Consider the following 7,500-nt stretch of genomic DNA (forward strand, 5'->3'; position numbering starts at 1 on the left):
CACGCTTGCTGGCCTTGCTCTGTGCTTCTCAGGTGAGGTTTTGACACACAAACTAGGATGGTTCTCATGAATGAAAGTAAATATATGTGTCCCAGAATAATGTTGCAGGATCCAATCTGAGTCAGTCATACTGCAATGAACAAGGGCATGCATTCAGTTTCATAGCTATTACTATTGTTGGCTGAGCAGGGACAAAAATAGCCAGGGAAATGATTGAAGCCTGGGCCCCTTATCAGTCAATAGCAGTGCTGATTTACCACCAGCCTATCGGGTACTTAGCTGAGGGTGCAGGGGCACAAGGAGGCATCAATTAATGACTTAATAGCCAGCCATCAATACCCCAATTAACAGTTAAAAGCTACACACAACCAGGAACTATATCAATGCAACATGTCGAACGGCCCAGTGCACATATTCTGGAGAGAGAGAAATTCCTTGAGGATGGGCTCCAGCATGACCTCAAAGCTTGGAAGAATAAACCTTTGGTCCCGGTGACTCAGGTTGGATCCTGCAAGGATTGTTCTTGCATTTTCATAATGTCATGTGAAAGTCCTGCAGAACGTTCGAGAAGGTATTGCCTTGCCCCTCCTCTAACAAAATTGTCTTGTCCAAACAGCAGGCTGTGGAGAATTTCAAGGACTTGGGAAACCTACCCATTTTGCAACCAAAAATAATTAAAAAATTCAAGGCTAATGAAAACCAGGGAGGGAGTCAGCGTGAGGCCACGGTGTCTCCAGAAATGGGATTGCCGAGTGACTCTCTCCCATTCCCAGAGAGGCTATGCAGGGACATGCAAGATCCATTCTGTCCGGTGGCTGTTTCTGGGGACATCTGCAAAGGGGGGGGGGTTTCAAAGAAATCACGTCCACAAGATAGAGCTTTATTTTTGGGGGCATGTGTCCATGTGGACACCCTGGAACTCAATTCCCTGAGTCGAGAAAGGGGGAAGAGAGTATTGTGAAAGACTGGGGTTTCAGCAACGGGAGAGGTTTCTGAGCAATGGGCACTGCCTGCCCGTTTACACTGGCATGGCCACTAGGGTTGGCCGTCTCTGCATGTCCCCCTCAGTCTTCCTTGGGTGTAAAACGGGCCTCTTCCCTCCTCTCTCTCTCTCTCCAAGGTTCTGGTCTCAGGGCCATCCCAGCCGCTCGGAGCGCCCTGGAGACGGAAACCAAGGTTGCACAATTATCGCCCCGTCGTCTAAAGGGCTGAACTGGAACGAGGTTGACTGTAACCAGCTGCATAGATGGGTCTGCAAAGGAACTCTGGGCGCTGAGGAGCCCCAAATACGCCAAACACATTGACCGGAGCCGATGAAGTGGACTCCGAAAATGTTCACTGGAGGTGTGTGTCAAGCCCCACCAAGTATATCCAATCAGGAAGAGGCCGTGGACAGATTCTTTTCTCCGAGCGTAGCTCCTCCAGCCGAGAGACGGGAGAGAGGCTGGTTTTATGTGGCCTTTTCGTGTCCAGGTGTGGCCTTTTTTCAGAGCAGAGCCAGCCGGACGGCGTTTGGAGGGATGTTGTAATTCTGGCCTTGAGGCTAATCCAGGCCCAAAAAAGCTACAGAGGGAGCGGATGGGGACTCTCCTGGCTCAGCAATCAGCTGTTATCTCTACCGAGAAGATTTCCCCAAGGAATGAGGGGCGACCTGACTCATCTCTCACCCCATTGGTCGCCAGGGTGGATTCTGCTGAGGGGACTGGCTGGCTGGCCTCTTCCTCCCTCACTGCCCCATGTGCGTCTCTCCCAAAGCTCTGCACTCGGAGGGGGAGGATGACCACCCCAGATTGAAGGGGTGCACCGATCTTCGGTCGGGGGGAGACGATAGCTGCGCCCCCCCTTTGCTGGAAGCTCCAAAGAGGCAGAAAGCCCAGGGCATCCTGGCAATTTGCGGTGCCCCAGTGGCACACTTCGAAAGGCACAGCCTGTCAAGGTGTTAATATAGACTTCTTGCTAGAAGCTGCTAGGAGAGTCCAAAGATTTTGTGCTGCAGAAATTGAGCAACAAGCACAATAAAAGTAAAATAGGAGAAGACACGCAGGTCCTGGAACGAGAAGTTGGAAAAGCAGGCTGGGGGAAGGGAGGGCCCAATCACATCCGTCTCTTTCCCAAGAAAACTTCCTGGACGTGTCCATAAGTCCCCCAGACGTCAACCTCAGCTCTAAGGAAATGACCTCAGCTTTCCCAGCTCTCAGCCCACCCAGAGAGGCCATAATGCAGAACAAAGACTGCACCTCTAGAGAAGACTGCAAGAGGAATGCTTTCCTTCCTTCCTTCCTTCCTTCCTTCCTTCCTTCCTTCCTTCCTTCCTTCCTTCCTTCCTTTCCTTCCTTCCTTCCTTCCTTCCTTCCTTCCTTCCTTCCTTCCTTCCTTCCTTCCTTCCCTTCCTCCCTTCCTTTCTTCCTTTCCTTCCTTCCTTCCTTCCTTCCTTCCTTCCTTCCTTCCTTCCTTCCTTCCTTCCTTCCTTCCTTCCTTCCTTCCTTCCCCCTCCCTTCTCCACTATAACTCAGCATGAGTTCATGCCCTCCCTCATTCCTTCCTTCCTTCCCCTCCTTCCCCTTCTCTCCTTCTTCCTTCCTTCCTTTCCCTCTCTTCCTTCCTTTCCCTCCCTCCCTTTCTTCCTTCCTCGTCACTTTTCTCATCAAAGCAAAGAAAGTTCAAAACTAAGAATCGCTGTATTAAGAAAGCATTAAAGCGTCTCACAAACCATTTTTTAAAAAACGGTGTCTGAGAATTTCAAAGAACACACAAAATAACGTCACGCCTCCAGGCCTTTCCGCACTCCCTGACCCCAATCTGTGGGGCAACTGCCAGATCTCGGCATTTCCCCAAAGGCCGGCAGGGTGGAGCCTATCCTGATCTTGGTGCCAAGCGGGTCCGGAGGGCCATGACTGGAAAGGCCCGTTTCCTGGGTCCCACAGAGACCCTTCTTTAAGTGCCCCTCCCTCTGGGTCCAACCGAGCGGGCAGAGACCACCGGAGGGAGACAAAGCTGTGGGTGTTTGGGCCCCGTACCATAGAGGGCTCCGCAGGGGATACGCAGCACTCTGAATTCTCATTTGGCGCAGGAAGTCCAGCCTCGCCCCCTGCTGGTGGGGTCCGGTGCTTCCTCCTCTTCGGTTGAACCTCCACGGGAAGCTAGATGGGATCATCCCTCATCAAGGGCTGAGATACCATCGGTGTGCTGATGACACCCAGCCGCCTCTCTCGGTCCGTGGTGGCTGAAGTGAACGGACCCTTGGCCAGGTGGAAGGGATCTGCGACTGGAGTCTTCAGGTCGTGGAGAGTTGCCGGGTTTGCTTTGGGGTTCAATTCCAGCCTGTCCCCTTCAGGTCCCTTCGTGGCTCGGGTCCGGATGATTGGCAGGACTGTCTTTCCCCAGTTACCTCTCCTTGACCCAGAGAGGTCCACTCCGTAGCGCGAGAAAGGAGAAGGGCCTTCTCCGTGGTGGCTCCCTCCCTCCCCTCCCCATGGAGATCAGACCAGCCCCCTCCTCGAGAGGCTTCCAAACGGCCTTTGGTTTTGGCAGAGGGTCTGAAAGTCGCAGGGCGAATGGAGCCCATCAGGCGGCTTGTCTGAATGTTCTCACCAGGAAGTGGCGGTTGATTGGCTCCTTGCATTTGGGGCTTTCACGCCTGGGAGGGTCTGGAGTCCCTGTGAGCGAGTAGAGCGGCCATCTACATGCCTTTAGTAAGTAAGTAAATAAATAAATAGCATTCCCCCAAGATTTTGGGGGTCTCAGCTGGAGGAAGGAGGGGCAGGAGAGGGTCTGTGGGGACCAGGCCCTGTAGGGCTTTCAGCTCAAACCCAGTTTTATAAACTGATCCTGGAAGCCAAAGGGAAGGCAGCGCATTGGACAATTGTGTTTTGTGTTCACAATTTGTGCCATTGTGCATTGTGCTGAAGTAGTGCAAGGTCGGAAGAGGTGGAGAGACCTGGCCCAGAGAATTGCCAAAAGTCGGACATGACTGAATGGATATCATCATCATCATCATCATCATCATCATCATCATCATCATCATCACCACCACCACCACCATCCTGTTGAATTCTGGACCAAATTAAGTTCCTTAATGGTCTTCAAGGACAGCCCCACATATAGTGATGACTGCAGAAGTCCAGCGGATAGAAAGAATCTGTGTGTGTGTGTGTGTGTGTGTGTGTGTGTGCACCTTTGAGTCAGTCTGGACTCCTGGCAACTATGGGAAAGTCCACGTGGTCTTCTTGGCCTTCGCCATGCCTCCTTCTTCCTGGGTTGAGAACTAGAACTCTCTGGCTCCTGGTTTCTCCCTACAGCAAACAGGCTCTCCAGAGTCGCCACTTTGTGCTACGTAGCAACTAAGGTCATAAAAGAGCCAAGATTGCCTACCCCTGAACTAGACCTACCCAATTCCTGCAACCATTCTTTATATGTTCTGTTCCAGCCTACGACCGGCCCTGTTTGAATGTCAGGGAAAAACCCCTTTTTATAGTCAACAGGCTGGAAAAAAACCCAACCAAATTTATTTACAAAGAGTTCAAACAAAAGTTAAACGAAAAGTTCAAACAAGACTTAAACTAAAAGTTCAAACAAGAGTTAAACAAGAATAACAGACCAGGACTCTAGCAGAAGATCTTCTAATGGTTGCCTTCAGCAACCAGCACCTCCCACACCTTCCCCTTTTATCAGCAGTCCCAAGGCGTGGCTTCTCATTGCCTTCTCCCGAGTTGCCTCATTGCTTTCCTCTGTTCTGCTCTGCTAGACTGCCTCCTGCTCCTAGCGTCCCTGAACAGAGCCAGCTGTGGATCGTCTTCTTCCATTCCCTCATGCTCACACAGCTGGGTCTGAGGAGGAACAAGACAGGAGGGGCCAGTCTGAGAGTTCTGCAGTGCATCAGAACCTTCCTCTGACACCAAAGGCTCTCCAAACCCCTCCTCCTCCTCCTCCTCCTCCTCCTCTTCAGAATCATCCGACTCTGTTGCCGGAATTACAGTGGACGCTGAAACACAAAAGGCCAGGCCAGAGGTGTGAGAGCTACTATGGGACGCCAACGGTTGCTCCTCCAGGACTGTCTTCTCTGCACTGCCATCACAATCCACCCACAGCTGTGCTTTGCTGAGGACCCGCAACAGCCAATCAGCAGGCTGCTTGGGTCACAGGGCAGGGAGGGGGGGGGTGCTTCAGCTGGGGAGAGAAAGCAAGCAAGCCAGGCCAGAGGAAAGAGGGGCCACTCCATCCAGATGACAACGTGTGCAGAAGTCAAGTGACAAAAGAGCCAAGAACAACAACTTACCTAAGGAGATTGTCAACAAGGAGGTACAGATTACCCAAAAGGTTCCTTGTTAATTGGCCAGGACAATCAACATCTTGAGTTGCCCCCCCCCAAAATCCTGGAGTAATCAGAGCAGCTCAGGAAGTGAAGATGTTACACATAGACAAAGCGAGAAGTGACGGGGTCACTATACTGGATCAACCCTAGCAGGATAAGACACATTGCAGAAGCCCTGAGAGGGAGGAATGAGTGACATGCAAGAATGGCCTCCTGACCCACGAAAATCCACCCCTGGCGCACAAGATGGATCTGTGCAAAGGCCTTCCACCCTCCTGGTTGCCATGGTAACGCCAACACTGTGCAGACCTCTGCACAGACCTCTGGGGGGGGGTTTGCTGTCACTAAGCAATGTGGGACCTGTTGATTGCATTTTATAGCCAGCTCTTTCAGCGATGGAAAATCCAGTCCCGATTGCCCTTGTAAGCCAAAAGCTACAATGGAGATGAAATTAGAAGCGGGGTAGGGCACTTTGCTGCCAGGTATTTATGAACCTGGGTTCTGGTGTCCAAAACCTAGATTTATTTAGTGCGTGGCATAACACACATGGATTTGCAAGGTACATTAACATTTTGCATAAATGAAAAACACAGCAAAATATGAACATTAAAAAGAACTAGAGTCAGATAGCAATAGCACTTGGACTTAAATACTGCTTCACAGTGCTTTACAGTCGACACTAAGCGGTTTACAAAGTCAGCCTCTTTACCCCCAACAATCGGGGTCTTTATTTTACTGACCTTGGAAGGCTGGAAGGCTGAGTCAAACTTGAGTTGGTCAGGATCGAACTCTCGGCAGTGGGCAGAGTCAGCCTGCAATGCTGCATTCTCACCACTGCCCTCTCATGGCTCACAGATACCTACGTCTAGGGCCTAGGCCAGTGGCAGTGAACCTATGGCACACGGGCCCTCTCTGTGGGCATGCACGCCATCGCCCCAGCCCTGCCTCCCCCGCGGCCCCCTCCTCACCAGCAGCCTCCTTGAAGGAGAGTCGCCCCCAGGTGCAGCCCCCTTGGAGCAGTGCAGCCAAGGACATGGCAGCAGAGCAGTGGGGACAAGACTCTGCCCTCATGCCCCATTGCGCGCAGATGATGCTGCAGGACGCGGGTGGAAGGCGTGGCCACCATGGCATGGCTGGGCTGCCTGGGCAATCTGTGGTGGGCCGTGGAGGTGGTGGGTGGCCCTGTGTGTGGGTGGGGCGGGGTGGGGGCAGTTTTGGGGCACTCGGTCTCTAAAAGATTCGCCATCACTGGCTTAGGCCATCTAAGCAGTGAAGTGCAGCATCATTTATATGAAAAAAAAATCAGAAACTGGACCTGTGTATGCCTTCAGCTTACAGCCGGTCACAATGTGAGCTACACACTAAGGAGAAGATACTACAGGGTGCCCCATTTATACGGGGAATCCTGGCAGACACCATGTGAGGTGTGAATCCTGTTCAGGGCTGTCCATTTCCTGTGAGGTAGTTGAAAGCCTGGGACCTTTTGTGTGGCATCATTTATAGTATGTCTTTCTGTGTCTGGGCATTCAAGAACCTTTCGGCTTCCCGTGGGAATCAGCGTTAAAGTTGTTGCATGGTAAAGGAGAATATTTGTAGCTCAGGGTGGAAAGGAGGCATCCCTGGTACTCTGTCAGCTGGGTGGTTTCCTTGCAGACATTTCATCAACCAAACTAGGTAACATCATCAGTGCCAGCAGTTAGTTTGGCTGATGAAACGCCTGCAAGAAAACAACCAAGCTCAGAGAGCACCGAGAACCCCTTAAGTTTGTGGATCAGATGTTGTGCAAGGGCCAGTGTGTGTGGGGGTCTTCTTAGGTTTGGGCCTTGCAATTGATAAAGAGCCTTGGTGGAGCAGTGGGCTAATGCCTCCTTAAGTAACACCAGCTGCCTGCAATTAGTGCAGGTTCGAGTCCCACCAGGCTCAAGGTTGACTCAGCCTTCCATCCTTCCCAGGTAGGTAAAATGAGGACCCAGATTGTTGGGGGCAATTAAGCTGACTTTGTAATAATGCCGCTTGTGGGGGGGGGGTGAAAGCCCTAATAATAAGCAGGCATATACATAGAATGAAGGCTATTGCTAAGCACATTTGATTTGTGCTTCTTAGATTGTAAGCCGCCCTGAGTCTTCGGAGAAGGGCGGGATATAAATGGGATTTAAAAAAAAATGGGGGAGGAAGGCCTATTCCGGTAG

The sequence above is a fragment of the Vipera berus genome (assembly GCF_964194415.1).
Source record: "Vipera berus genome assembly, chromosome: 7".
Taxonomy (NCBI): domain Eukaryota; kingdom Metazoa; phylum Chordata; class Lepidosauria; order Squamata; family Viperidae; genus Vipera; species Vipera berus.